Below are 15,554 nucleotides of genomic sequence, written 5' to 3' on the forward strand. Positions count from 1 at the left end.
CACACATTCATCCTCCACCTCACTCCATTCCTGCCCTCACCTTCCCGTGGCACAGGCAGTAATTCTGAGATTACTACCTTTGCTTTCCTCTTTCTCAGCTGTCTCCCTAATTCCCTGTACTCCCTTTTCACGACCCCTTCTCCCTTCCTACCCACATCAGCGGTACCAACATGTACCGCTACCTCAGGCTCCTCTCCCTCCCACCTCAGGATTTCCGGGACGCGACTAGCGACATCCTGGATCCCGGCCCCAGGGAGGCAGACCACCATGCGAGAATCCCGCCTACCTCCGCAGAAACGCCTGTCTGTCCCCTTCACCATCGAGTCCCCGATTAACACTGCCTTCCTCCTCTTTTCCTTAGCCCTCTGAGTTACAGGGCTGGACTCCACTGCAGAGACACGGCCACTGCTGCTTCCCCCAGGCGGGCTGTCCCCCCCAGCAGTACTCAAGCAGGAGTACTTGTTGTGCAGGGGCAAATCCACCGGGGTGCTCTCAACCACCCTAGCCTTACCCTTCCTGGCCGTCACCCACTTGGCCTCCTCCCGTGGCCCTGGTGTGACCACCTGATGATAGCTCTTGTCTATCACCTCCTCATTCTCCCTCATCAGCCTAAGATCCTCGAGCTGTAGTTCCAGCTCCCTAACACGGTCCCTCAGGAACCGCAGCTCGACACACCCCTCACAGATGTGGATGTCCGGGAGGCAAGATGCCTCCAGGACCTCCCACATCCTACACTGGAACAGCACACTGGTTTCACACTCATATTGGACACTTTATGTCAAGTAAGACAGTGAAAAGTTAATAAGAATGTAAGGAAACAAAAACTCACCCCTGCTCGTCCAAGCCCTGTGAGCCAAAGCCCTGACAGCTCACTCAACTTCCCACTCACTCTGCTGCCCACTACGATGCTGCCCGCTGTATACTTTGGTGCACTTTTAAACCCTCCAAAAACTTCCCCTGGCCTCTCCTGGCCTGACTTCCAGTTTTGAAAAAAACCTCCGATTTTAAACCCAAAATTAACCTCAGCCTGCTCCTGAGTCCAGCGAATTTTGATAAATTACTACTAATGCATCTGCTATTACCTCAGCCATTTCTTTCAGTACCCTGGGATGCATTCCATCCGGGCCCGGGGACTTGTCTACCTTCAGTCCTATTAGTCTACCAAGCACCACCTCCCTAGTAACAGTAATTGTATTAAGGACCTCCCCTCCCACCAACTCTCGATCTCTAATATTCAGCAAACTATTTGTGTCTTCCACCGTGAAGACCGACACAAAGAACTTATTTAAAGTCTCAGCCATTTCCTCGTTTTCCACTATTAAATCCCCCCTCTCATCTTCCAGGGGTCCAACATTCACTCCAGCCACTCTATTCCTTTTTATATACTTGTAAAAACTTTTACTATCATTTTTTATATTTTGAGCTAGTTTAGTTTCATAATCTATCTTTCCTTTCTTAATCGCTTTCTTAGTCGTTCTTTATCAGACTGGTTCTCCATTTTATCATCCAGGAACCTCTGAATTTCTTTTCGTTATATTTCCCTTTCGAGGCTGTGCACAAACCATTTCTTCCTTGAAGGTTTGTTTGCTTGTTGTTAAGCAAGTTTGCAGATGACACCAAGATTGGTCGGGTGGTTAATAGTGAAGAAGATGGCTGTAGGTTACAGGAAGATATAGATGAGTTGGTCAGATGGACAGAGAAGGTTTGATGGTTTGTTTCAAATTCTAGCATTCGCGGTATTTTCCTTTTATCTTCTTCGAAGGTAGCTTGTTGTTCAGATCCCACTTTTCCTGCCAACCTTTGACCCGTTTAATCGGCCCAAATCTGTTCTTACCCCATTGAAGTGGACCCTTCCCCCAGTTAATTATTCTCACTCTGGGTTGTTCCTTGGCCTTTTCCATAGTCTGAATCTTATGACACAATGACACACTTCCCAAAATGTTCCCCCATTGACATTTTATCCACTTGGTCCACCTCATTCCCAAGAACCAAGACTGGAGGACGGTTAATGTGGTTCCACTTTTTAAGAAGGGTGGCAGAGTTGAACCAGGAAATTACAGACCAGTGAGTTTCACGTCAGCGGTAGGGAAACTATTGGAGAAAATTCTGCAGGAGAGAATTAATCTCCACTCGGAAAGACATGGGTTAATTAGGGAGTCAGCATGGATTCGTCAGAGGCAGGTCATGCCTAACGAATTTGTTAGAATTTTTCGAAAATGTGGTCGAGTGTGTGGATGAGGGAAGTGCAGTTTATGCAATATATATCGATCTTAGCAAAGCCTTTGACAAGGTCCCACATGGGAGACTGACTGAGAAGGTTAAAGCACATGGAATTCAGGGAAACTTGGCATGAATGAGCCTGATGGAATCTATCCAAGGCTGCTCAGGGAGGCGAGAGATGAAATCGCTGGGCCTCTGACGCAAATCTTTGTCTCGTCACTGGACACAGGTGAGGTCCCAGAGGATTGGAGGATAGCTAATGTGGTCCCGTTATTTAAGAAGGGTAGGAAGGATAACCCGGGTAATTATAGGCCAGTGAGCTTGACGTCCGTGGTGGGGAAGTTGTTGGAGAAGATTCTTAGAGATAGGATGTATGCGCATTTAGAAAGGAATAAACTCATTAACGATAGTCAGCATGGTTTTGTGAGAGGGAGGTCATGCCTCACTAACCTGGTGGAGTTTTTTGAAGAAGTGACTAGAATGGTTGACGAGAGAAGGGCCGTGGATGTCGTCTATATGGACTTTAGTAAAGCTTCTGACAAAGTCCCTCATGGTAGGCTGGTGAAAAAGGTTGGATCTGATGGGATAAAGGGGGAGGTGGCTAGATGGGTGGAGAACTGGCTTGGTCACAGAAGACAGAGGGTGGTAGTGGAAGGGTCTTTTTCCGGCTGGAGGCCCTTGCTACCAAATAAACCTGTTGGACTTTAACCTGGTGTTGTGAGACTTCTTACTAGTGGTGTTCCGCAGGGCTCTGTATTGGGACCTCTGCTGTTTGTGATTTATATAAACGATCTGGAAGAAGGCGTAACTGGGGTGATCAGTAAGTTTGCGGATGACACAAAATTGGCAGGACTGGCAGATAGTGAGGAGCATTGTCAGAAGCTACAGAAGGATAGAGATAGGCTGGAAATTTGGGCAAAGAAATGGCAGATGGAGTTCAAGACTGATAAATGCGAAGTGATGCATTTTGGTAGAAATAATGTAGGGAGGAGCTATACGATAAATGGCAGAACCATAAAGGGTGTAGATACGCAGAGGGACCTGGGTGTGCAAGTCCACAGATCCTTGAAGGTGACGTCACAGGTGGAGAAGGTGGTGAAGAAGGCATATGGCATGCTTGCCTTTATAGGACGGGGCATAGAGTATAAAAGTTGGGGTCTGATGTTGCAGATGTATAGAACGTTGGTTCGGCCGCATTTGGAATACTGCGTCCAGTTCTGGTCGCCACACTACCAGAAGGACGTGGAGGCTTTGGAGAGAGTACAGAGGAGGTTTACCAGGATGTTGCCTGGTATGGAGGGGATTAGTTATGAGGAGAGATTGGGTAAACTGGGGTTGTTCTCCCTGGAAAGACGGAGGATGAGGGGAGACTTAATAGAAGTGTATAAAATTATGAAAAGCATAGATAGGGTGAACGGTCGAAAGCTTTTCCCCAGATCGGTGGTGACGTTCACGCGGGGTCATAGGTTCAAGTTGAAGGGGGGGAGGTTTAACACAGATATCAGAAGGACATATTTTACACAGAGGGTGGTGGGGGCCTGGAATGCGCTGCCAGGCAAGGTGGTGGAGGCGGACACACTGGGAACGTTTAAGACTTATCTAGATAGCCATATGAATGGAGTGGGAATGGAGGGATACAAAAGAATTGTCTAGTTTGGACCAGGGAGCGGCACGGGCTTGGAGGGCCGAAGGGCCTGTTCCTGTGCTGTATTGTTCTTTGTTTGTTTGAATGGATCAGAAACTGGCTAAGTAAAAGGACACAAAGGTTAGTGGGTGCAAGGTTGTTTGAGTGTCTAGTGGCATACCACAAAGTTCATTGCTGCGACCCTTATTTTGTTTTTTTAATTCATTCGTAGGACATCGAGTCACTGGTTGGCCAGCATTTATTGCCCATCCCTAGTTACCCTTGGAGGGCATTTGAGAGTCAATCACCTTGCTGCGGGTCTGGAGTCACATGTAAGCCAGACCAGGTAAGGATGGCAGGTTTCCTTCCCTAAAGGATATTAGTGAACCAGGTGGGGTTTTTCCGACAATTGACAATGGTTTCATGGTCATCAGTAAATTCTTAATTCTGATATTTTTTCTTGAATTCAAATTTCACCATCTGCCGTGGCGGGATTCGAACCCAGGTCCCCAGAACAGCTGAGTTTCTGGATTAATAGTCTAGTGATAATACCACTTGGCCATCGCCTCCCTTTATTTGTTATATACATAAAACATAAGAACATAAGAAATAGGAGCAGGAGTAGGCCATCCAGCCCCTCGAGCCTGCCCCACCATTCAATAAGATCACGGCTGATCTGAAGTGGATCAGTTCCACTTACCCGCCTGATCCCTATAACCCCTAATTCCCTTACCGATCAGTTGAACAGAGGGATCTGGGAATACAGGTACAGAATTCCCTAAAAGTGACGTCACAGGTGGATAGGGTCGTAAAGAGTGCCTTTGGTACATTGGCCTTTATAAATCGGAGTATCGAGTATAAAAGTTGGAGTGTTATGGTAAGGTTATATAAGGCATTAGTGAGGCCGAATTTGGAGTATTGTGTACAGTTTTGGTCACCTAGTTACAGGAAGGATGTAAATAAGGTTGAAAGAGTGCAGAGAAGGTTCACAAAGATGTTGCCGGGACTTGAGAAGCTGAGTTACAGAGAGAGGTTGAATAGGTTGGGACTTTATTCCCTGGAGCGTAGAAGATTGAGGGGAGATTTGATAGAGGTGTATAAGATTTTGATGGGTATAAATAGAGTGAATGCAAGCAGGCTTTTTCCGCTGAGGCGAGGGGAGAAAAAAACCAGAGGACATGGGTTAAGGGTGAAAGGAGAAAAGTTTAAAGGGAATATTAGGGGGGGCTTCTTCACGCAGAGAGTGGTGGGAGTGTGGAATGAGCTGGCGGATAAAGTGGTAAATGCGGGGTCACTTTTAACATTTAAGAAAAACTTGGACGGGTTCATGGATGAGAGGGGTGTGGAGGGATATGGTCCAAGTGCAGGTCAGTGGGACTAGGCATAAAATGGTTCGGCACAGACAAGAAGGGCCTAAAAGCCTGTTTCTGAGCTGTAATTTTCTATGGTTCTATGGTATGGAATCCATCTATCCGTGATTTAAACATATTCAACGAGGTAGCCTCCACCACTTCAGTGGGCAGAGAATTCCAGAGATTCACCACCCTCTGAGAGAAGAAGTTCCTCCTCAACTCTGTCCTAAACTGACCCCCCTTTATTTTGAGGCTGTGCCCTCTCGTTCTAGTTTCCTTTCTAAGTGGAAAGAATCTCTCCATCTCTACCCTATCCAGCCCCTTCATTATCTTATAGGTCTCTATAAGATCCCCCCTCAGCCTTCTAAATTCCAACGAATACAAACCCAATCTGCTCAGTCGCTCCTCATAATCAACACCCCTCATCTCTGGTATCAACCTGGTGAACCTTCTCTGCACTCCCTCCAAGGCCAATATATCCTTCCGCAAATAAAATATAGATGAATATAGGGCGGCACGGTAGCACAGTGGTTAGCACTGCTGCTTCACAGCTCCAGGGACCTGGGTTCGAATCCCGGCTCGGGTCACTGTCTGTGTGGAGTTTGCACATTCTCCTCGTGTCTGCGTGGGTTTCCTCCGGGTACTCTGGTTTCCTCCCACAGTCCAAAGATGTGCAGGTTAGGTTGATTGGCCATGCTAAAATTGCCCTTAGTGTCCTGGGATGCGTAGATTAGAGGGATTAGTGGGTAAAATGTGTAGGGATGTGGGGGTGGGGCCTGGGTGGGATTGTGGTCGGTGCAGACTCGATGGGCCGAATGGCCTCTTTCTGTACTGTAGGGTTTCTATGATTTCTATGATGAAAATGTTGGGGGGAATGTAAAACAAGTTTACAGATGGCACCAAGATTGGTTGGGTGGGGAAGAGTGTCGAAGATGGTTTTAGTTTCATAGAATCAGAACAGTGCAGAAGGAGGCCATTTGGCCGATTGAGTCTGTACCAACCACAATCCCATCCAGGCCCTATTCCTGCAACCCCACACATTTACCCTGCTAATCCCTTGACACTAGGGTCAATTTAGCATGGTTAATCAACCTAATCCGCACATCTTTGGACTGTGGGAGGATACTAGAGCACCCAGAGGAAACCCATGCAGACACGGGGAGAAAGTGCAAACTCCACACAGTCAGCGACCCGAGACCAGAATTGAACCTGGGTCCCTGTCGCTGTGAGACAGCAGTGCTCACCACTGTGCCACCATGCTGTCCGAAAAGCATTTGGAAATGTTCCTGCCCGGGCCCGAACGGCAGACCTCCTGCGTGTGATGTGAGTGTGATAATCACTCCACTACACACACACACTGTGGTTTCAGGAAGATATAGATGGATTTGTCAGATGGGCAGAGCAGTGGCAGATGGTATTTAACCCTGATAAGTGTGAGGTGATGTACTTTGGAAGAAGAAACAAGACGAGGGAATAATTTAATGAATGTCAGGAGGCTGGGGAACAGAGTGATCTTGGGATAATTATTCACAGATTCCTGAAGGTGGCAGAGCAGGTGAACAGGATAGTTAAGAAGGCATACGGGACACTTGGTTTTATCAGTCGTTGTACAGAGTTTTAGAGGGTCCCCTAGCAGAGATATTTGAAACAGGCATTTCGAGACGCAGTGATTGATTAGGGACAATCAGCATGGCTTTGTGAGTGGAAAATCATGCCTCACAAATTTGATTGAGTTTTTTAAGGGGGTAACCAAGAAGGTAAATGAGGGCAGTGCAGTTGACGCTGTCTACATGGACTTTAGCCTTTGACAAGGTACCACGCAGTAGGTTGTTGCAAGAGGTTAAATCTAATGGAATCCAGGGTGAGGTAGCCAATTGGCTACAAAATTGGCTTGATGACAGAAGGCAGACGGTGGTTGTACAGGGTCGTTTTTCAGACTGGAGGCCTGTGACCAGCAGTGTGCCTCAGGGATCGGTGCTGGGCCCACTGTTATTTGTCCTTTATATTAATGATTTGGACGAGAATAGCGGAGGCATGGTTAGTAAGTTTGCAAATGACACCAAGATTGGTGGCAAAGTGGACAGTGAAGAAGGTTATCTAGGATTGCAACAGGATCTTGATCAATTGGGTCAGTGGGCTGATAAATGGAAAATGGAGTTTAGTTTAGATAAATAAGAGGTGATGCATTTTGGTAGATCGAATCAGGGCAGGACTTACTCAGTTAATGGTAGGGTGTTGGAGAGAGTTACAGAGCAAAGACATCTAGGGATACAGGTTCATAGCTCCTTGAAAGTGGAGTCACAGGTGGACAGTGGTGTAGAAGGCATTTGGCATGCTTGGTTTCATTGGTTGGAACATTGAATACAGGAGTTAGGACATCTTATTGAAGTTGTACAAGACATTGGTAAGGCACACTTGGAACACTGTGTACAGCTGTGGTAACCCCATTAAAGAAAGCATATTATTAAACTGGAAAGAGTGCAGAAAAGATTTACTAGGATGCTACCGGGACTTGATGGATTGAGTTATAAGGAGAGGCTGGATACACTGGGACTTTTTCCTCGGGAGCATAGGAGGCTGAGGGGTGAACTTATAGAGGTCTATAAAATAATGAGGGGCACAGATCAGCTAGATAGTCAATATCTTTTCCCAAAGGGAGGAGAGTCTAAAACTAGAGGGCATAGGTTTAAGGTGAGAGGGGAGAGATACAAAAGTGTCCAGAGGGGCAATGTTTTCACACAGAGGGTGGTGAGTGTCTGGAACAAGCTGCCAGAGGCAGTAGTAGAGGCAGGTACAATTTTGTCTTTTGAAAAGCATTTAGACAGTTACATGGGTAAGATGGGTATAGAGGGATATGGGCCAAACACTCAATATTGTGAATAAACCTTTCCCAATACTAATAAACCTTACTAATACTGACAAATCCTAATAATACCTATATTTACCCAGCAACAGTAAACCATAATTTAAAAAAAGATAGCCTGAGCTGTCGAGACTCTTGTTTAGATAAGTAGAAAATACACACCAGCCAATCCCCTACTTGCTTCCCTTCATTCCGAAGGTGGGCTCTGAACTGACAGACTGGTTCTTGGTGGTGACAGACAGCCCCACTCTGTTTCTGCTCTTTCTCATTGCTCACACAATCTACGTTTGCAGAAAGGAAAAGCAGCAGTAATATTCACCAGCCAATCAACTCATGACTTTGCCATGATGTCACCGACTGATTTTATTTTCCCCTCTCCGTGCTTCACACTCACAATCATAGAGGTTTACAGCATGGAAACAGACCCTTCGGCCCAACTTGTCCATGCCGCCCTTTTTTTAAAAATCCCTAAGCTAATCCCAATTGCCCGCATTTGGCCCATATCCCTCTATACCCATCGTACCCATGTAACTATCTAAATGCTTTTTAAAAGATAAAATTGTACCCACCTCTACTACTACCTCTGGCAGCTTGTTCCAGACACTCACCACCCTCTGTGTGAAAAAATTGCCCCTCTGGACCTTTTTGTATCTGTCCCCTCTCACCTTAAACCTATGCCCTCTAGTTTTAGAAACATAGAAACATAGAAAAACTACAGCACAAACAGGCCCTTCGGCCCACAAGTTGTGCCAAACACATCCCTACCTTCTAGACCTACCTATAACCCTCCATCCTATTAAGTCCCATGTACTCATCCAGGAGTCTCTTAAAAGACCCTATTGAGTTCGCCTCTACCACCACTGATGGCAGCCGATTCCACTCGCCCACCACCCTCTGTGTGAAAAACTTAACCCTAACATCTCCCCTGTACCTACCCCCCAGCACCTTAAACCTGTGTCCTCTCGTAGCAGACATTTCCACCCTGGGAAAAAGCCTCTGAGAGTCCACCCAATCTATGCCTCTCAACATCTTATACACCTCTATTAGATCTCCTCTCATCCTTCGTCTCTCCAAGGAGAAAAGACCGAGCTCCCTCAGCCTATCCTCATAAGGCATGCCACTCAATCCAGGCAACATCCTTGTAAATCTCCTCTGCACCCTTTCAATCTTTTCCACATCCTTCCTATAGTGAGGCGACCAGAACTGAGCACAGTCCTCCAAGTGGAGTCTGACGAGGGTCTTATATAGCTGCATCATTATCCCCAGACTCCTAAATTCAATCCCTCGATTGATAAAGGCCAGCACTCCATACACCTTCTTAACCACCTCCTCCACCTGCGGGGCCGATTTCAGAGTCCTATGGACCCGGACCCCAAGGTCCTTCTGATCCTCTACAGTACTAAGAGTCTTTCCCTTTATATTGTACTCCTTCATCCCATTTGACCTACCAAAATGGACCACGACGCATTTATCTGGGTTGAAGTCCATCTGCCACTTGTCCGCCCAGTCTTGCATCCTATCTATGTCCCTCTGTAACTTCTGACATCCCTCCAGACTATCCACAACCCCTAATCTTTGGGAGTGCTCCTGACCTGCTTCACTCTCCTCCCGGTCTGCTTCAGTGTGATCCTGACCTTCATGGCATTTTGCAAACTGCCACTGTTAATGGTCACTGAACCTGGACCTGCGAAGGTTCTTCAAACTGCCACTCTTTCTAAATGTTCACCTTTGACAAAGTATCTTGTTACATCTTTTTTGGTTGAAAGTAGATGATCGGACATTTGTCTGCATGGAATTCAATTTGCCACAGTTTAGTTCATTCACTTAATCTCTGAATATCTCTTGGTAATGTAATACTCGTATTGTACGCTGCTAAGAGTGCCACCTATCTTTGTATCATTGGCTAACATAGATATGGATATTTCCGAGCCAGCAGCTGCAATTAATAAATGCATTGAATAACTGTTTTATAAAAGCTAACTTCCTTCCATTTATCCCTCTTCATTAAACCGCAGGTCTCCTGTTTTGTCAGAGTTTTGAAAATCTCCTTCACCAATCTGAACTCCAGCTTTGCCTCTTGCTCAATTTTTCCCATTTCACTGATGTATCCTCTTCATTCTCCCTCCCAAAATAAACCACTTTGCACTTCCCCTGTTAAAATTCACCTTCAATCTGTCACTGCGCCGCTTCCAAGCGATCTACAAACTTTGGAATAATCTCCAATTACACTTGAATCCAGATAATTAACATTAAAAAGAACAATGGTCTCAACACCGACCTTTGGGGGCCCCTTTAGGCTGCATTCCCCCCCTGCTGCCCCCCAAACCTCGCTCAGCTCAATCCCCTTCTCCCCCCCCCCCCCCTCACCCTAACTCTTCCTTTTCCTCGCCTCACTTCCCCATTATCCTCATCTTCTCTCTGCCATTCCTTCTCTCTTTCTCCCTCCTACCTGCTCTCACCTTCTCTCTCTCCGGGTTCTGCCTCCATTATCTATTATCCAAGTCCAGCTTCTTTCTCCTTTCCTCTTTCTGTTCTTCCTCCCCTCTTCTCCCTCTCCCATTCTCCCCCTTTCTTTCTCTCCTTTCTCTCTCTCACTCACCCAGCTTTTCGCTCCTTTTCTCTTCTCCGATCTCTCTCTCTGGACAATCCCGAGGTGAATCCCGGACAGTCGCCGCAATCCGGCAGCGACTCACATCCCGGAGCGGAGCCGGAGCCGGAGCGCTGGGAGCGGGGCTGAGAATCGGATCCGCTCCGCCTGAGCAACACGTCAGCAAGTGGACCCGCCCGACAGCCCACCCCCAGACACAGAGAGAGACACACACAGTGACAGCGAGACACAGAGAGACAGAGACACACAGAGAGAGAGAGAGACAGAGGCACAGAGAGACAGAGGCACAGAGAGACAGAAACACAGAGAGACACACAGACAGAGAGAGACAAACAGACAGAGACACAAAGAGAGACATCAACCCCAGACACACAGAGGCAGGGAGAGACAAAGACACAGAAAGACACACACACACACACACACAGGGACAGAGAGAGAGAGAGAGAGACATCACCCCCAGAGTAACACACACAGACACACATCACCCCCAGAGAGACACACAGAGAGACATCACCCCCACAGAGACACACAGACAGACACAGAGAGACACACAAAGAGACATCACTCCCAAAAGCATAAAGGAGGCTATTAGATAATTATTTGAACAGAAACAATGTGCAGGGGTACAGGGAAAAGGCAGGGGAAGACAAAGCATCGAAAATAGGTGCAGGAGTAGGCCATTTGGCCCTTTGAGCCTGCATCACCGTTCAATATGATCATGGGTGATCATGAACTGTCAGTATCCCACTCCTGCTTTCTCTCCATGCCCCTTGATCCCTTTCGCCATAAGAGCCACGTCCAGCACCCTCTTGAACATATCTAACAAACTGGCCCCAACAGCTTTCTGTGGGAGAGAATTCCACAGGTTCACAACTCTCTGAGTGAAGAAGTTCTTCCTCATCTCAGTCCTGAATGACTTACCCCTTATTCTTAGACTGTGACCCCTAGTTCTGGATATCCCCAACATCAGGAACATTCTTCCCACATCTAGCCTATGAGATCCCCTCTCATTCTTCTAAATTCCAGTGAGTACAAGCCCAGTCGATCCAGTCTCTCTTCATATGTCAGTCCTGCCATTCCAGGAATCAGTCTGGTGAACCTTCGCTGGACTCCCTCAATGGCAAGAATGTCCTTTCTCAGACCAGAAGACCAAAACTGCACACAATATTCAACTAGTTTGGCAGGAGGTTAGGAACTAAAGCAAAGATGAATTAACTAAAGGGGAACCAGAGAGTAGGGCCAGTAAGACTCAGAGAAAGAGCAGGCAGGGTGTGGTTGCTAATCAGAGAGGGTCTGGTCAAGGAAGTGCATTTGTTTCAATGCGAGAAGTGTAACAGGTAAGGCAGATGAACTTAGAGCTTGGATTAGTACTTGGAAATATGATGTTGTTGCCATTACAGAGACTTGGTTAAGGGAAGGACAGGATTGGCAGCTTAACATTCCAGGATACAGATGTTTCAGGCGGGATAGAGGGGGATGTAAAAGGAGGGGGGGAGTTGCAATACTGGTTAAGGAGAATATCACAGCTGTACTGCGGGAGGACACCTCGGAGGGCTCATACAGCGAGACGATATGGGTAGAGCTCAGGAATAGGAAGGATATAGTCACAATGTTGAGGGTTTACTGTAGGCCTCCCAACAGCCAGCGGGAGATAGAGAAACAGATATGTAGGCAAATTTTGGCAAGGTGTAAAAGTAACAAGGTTGCTGTGGTGGGAGATTTTAACTTCATCATAGAAACCCTACAGCACAGCAAGAGGCCATTCGGCCCATCGAGTCTGCACCGATCACAATCCCACCCAGGCCCCACCCCCATATCCCTACACATTTTACCCGCTAATCCCTCTAATCTACGCATCCCAGGACACTAAGGGGCAATTTTAACCTGGCCAATCAACCTAACCCGCACATCTTTGGACTGTGGGAGGAAGCTGAAGCACCCGGAGGAAACCTACACAGACACGAGGAGAATGTGCAAACTCCACACAGACAGTGACCCGAGCCGGAAATCGAATCCAGGTCCCTGGAGCTGTGAAGCAGCAGTGCTAACCACTGTGCTACCGTGCCGCCCTTCCCGTATATTGACTGGGACTGGGGTGGTATGGTGGCACAGTGGTTAGCACTGCTGCCTCACAGCGCCAGGGTCCCAGGTTCGATTCCTGGTTTGGGTTACTGTCTGTGTGGAGTTTGCACATTCTCCCTCTGTCTTCGTGGGTTTCCTCCGGGTGCTCCGGTTTCCTCCCACATTCTGAAAGATGTGTTGGTTAGATGCATTGACCCGAAAAGTCGCCGGACTGTGGCAACTAGGGGAATTTCACAGTAACTTCATTGCAGTCTTAATGTAAGCCTTACTTGTGACTAATAAATAAACTTCAACTTTAACTCATTTAGTGCTCTGGGCATGGATGGGGCAGAGGTTGTAAGGAGCAACCAGGAGGGCTTCTTGAAACAGGATGCAGATGGTCCAACTAGGGAAGGGGCCCTCCTGGACCTGGCATTGAGGAATGATGTGGAGATGCTGGCGTTGGACTGGGGTAAGCACAGTAAGAAGATTCACAACACCAGGTTAAAGTCCAACAGGTTTATTTGGCAGCACAAGCCACAAGCTTTTGGAGTGCTGCTCCTTCATCAGGTGAGTGAGGACTTGTGTTCACAAACTCAATTTACAAGATAATGGTTGGAATGCGAGTCTTTACAGGTAATCAAGTCTTAAAGATACAGACAATGTGTGTCACACATTGTTTCAGTGGGGGAGCAGTTCTGGAACAGTGACCACAATTCAGTAAGCTTTAAGGTACTGATAGATAAAGATAAGTGTCATCCTCAGGTGAAGGTGCTAAATTGGGGTAAGGCTAATTACAACAACATTAGGCAGGAATTGAAAAATGTAGATTGGGGGCAGATGTTTGAGGGCAAATCAACATCTGGCATGTGAGAGACTTTCAAGTGTAAATTGATAGGAATTCAGGACCGGCACATTCCTGTAAGGATGAAGGATAAGTATGGCAAGTTTCGGGAACCTTGGATAACGAGAGATATTATGAGCCTAGTCAAAAAGAAAAAGGAAGCATTTGTCAAGCCTAGGAGGCTGGGAACACATGAAGCAAGGATGGAATACAAGGGGGGACTCTCAGAGGCTTTTTCCCAGAGTGGAAATGGCTGCTACGAGAGGACACAGGTTTAAGGTGCTGGGGTGTAGGTACAGGGGAAATGTTAGGGGGAAGATTTTCACACAGAGGGTGGTGGGCGAGTGGAATCGGCTGCCGTCAGTGGTGGTGGAGGCAAACTCAATAGGGTCTTTTAAGAGACTCCCGGATGAGTACATGGGACTTAATAGGATGGATGGTTATAGGTAGGCCTAAATGGTAGGGATATGTTCGGCACAACTTGTGGGGCCGAAGGGCCTGTTTTGTGCTGTAGTTTTCTATGTTTTCTATGAAAGTAGAAAGAAACTGAAGCAAGGAGTAAGGAGGGCTAAAAGGGGTCATAAAACGTTTTTGGCCAGCAAGAGTGAGGAAATGTACATATATAAAGAGTAAGAGGGTAGCCAGGGAGAGAGTTGGCCCACTCAAGGACAGGGGAGGGAATCTATGTGTGGAGCTGGAGGAAATGGGTGAGGTATTAAATGAGTACTTTGCGTCAGTATTCACCAAAGAGAAGGACTTGGTGGATGATGAGTCTGGGGAAGCGTGTGGAGATAGTTTGGGTCATGTTGAGGTCAGAAAGGAGGAGGTAGTGGGGTTCTTGAGAAACATCAAGGTAGACAAGTCCCCAGGACCTGATGGGATATACCCCAGAATACTGAAAGAGGCAAGGGAGGAAATTGCTGGGGCCTTGAGAGAAATCTTTATATCCTCACTGGCTACAGGGGAGGTCCAACAGGTTTATTTGGTAGCAAACGCCACTAGCTTTCGGAGCACTGCTCCTTCGTCAGATGGAGTGGAAATCTGCAGATTTCCACTCCATCTGACGAAGGAGCAGCGCTCCGAAAGCTAGTGGCGTTTGCTACCAAATAAACCTGTTGGACTTTAACCTGGTGTTGTTAGACTCCTTACTGTGTTTACCCCAGTCCAACGCCGGCATTTCCACATACAGGGGAGGTCTCAGAGGATTGGAGAATAGCCAATATTGTTTCTTTGTTTAAGTAGGGTGGCAAGGATAATTAAGGTAATTACAGGTCGGTGAGCCTTACGTCAGTGGTCGGGAAATTATTGGAGAGGATTCTTCAAGACAGGATTTACTCTGACTTGGAAATAAGTGGACGAATTAGCGAGAGGCAACATGGTTTTATGACGGGGAGGTTGTGTCTCACTAACTTGATCGGGTTTTTTGAGGAAATGACGAAGATGATTGATAGGGTAGGGCAGTGGATGTTACATAAGAACATAAGAACTAGGAGCAGGAGTAGGCCATCTGGCCCCTCGAGCCTGCTCCGTCATTCAATAAGATCATGGTTGATCTTTTTGTGGACTCAGCTCCATTTACCCGCCCGCTCACCATAACCCTTAATTCTTTTACTGTTCAAAAATTTATCTATCCTTGCCTTAAAAACATTCAATGAGGTAGCCTCAACTGATTCACTGGGCAGGGATTTCCACAGATTCACAATCCTTTGTGTGAAGAAGTTCCTCCTCAACTCAGTCCTAAATCTACTTCCCCTTATTTTGAGGCTATGCCCCCTAGTTCTAGTTTCACCCGCCAGTGGAAACAACTTCCCTGCTTCTATCTTATCTATTCCCTTCATAATCTTATATGTTTCTTTAAAATCTCCCCTCATTCTTCTGAATTCCAATGAGGAAAGCTCCAATCGACTCAGTCCCTCCTCATAAGCCAACCCTCTCAACTCTGGAATCTCCTCTGCACCCCCTCCAGTGCCAGTATATCCTTT

The 15,554-nt window shown here is 46.9% G+C and overlaps 1 protein-coding gene across 1 annotated transcript in view; it reads right to left on the reverse strand.

The window, feature by feature from the left end:
- Positions 1–10,759, reverse strand: part of LOC144499967 (protocadherin-16-like) — a 502,287-nt gene extending 491,528 nt beyond the window's left edge. Inside the window, exon 1 of the mRNA XM_078222709.1 lies at positions 10,659–10,759. The gene's annotated coding sequence lies outside the window, so the exon portion shown is untranslated. The remainder of the gene's footprint in view (positions 1–10,658) is intronic.
- Positions 10,760–15,554: the final 4,795 nt, after the last annotated feature.

The sequence above is a fragment of the Mustelus asterias genome, chromosome 10 (genome assembly GCF_964213995.1).
Source record: "Mustelus asterias chromosome 10, sMusAst1.hap1.1, whole genome shotgun sequence".
Taxonomy (NCBI): domain Eukaryota; kingdom Metazoa; phylum Chordata; class Chondrichthyes; order Carcharhiniformes; family Triakidae; genus Mustelus; species Mustelus asterias.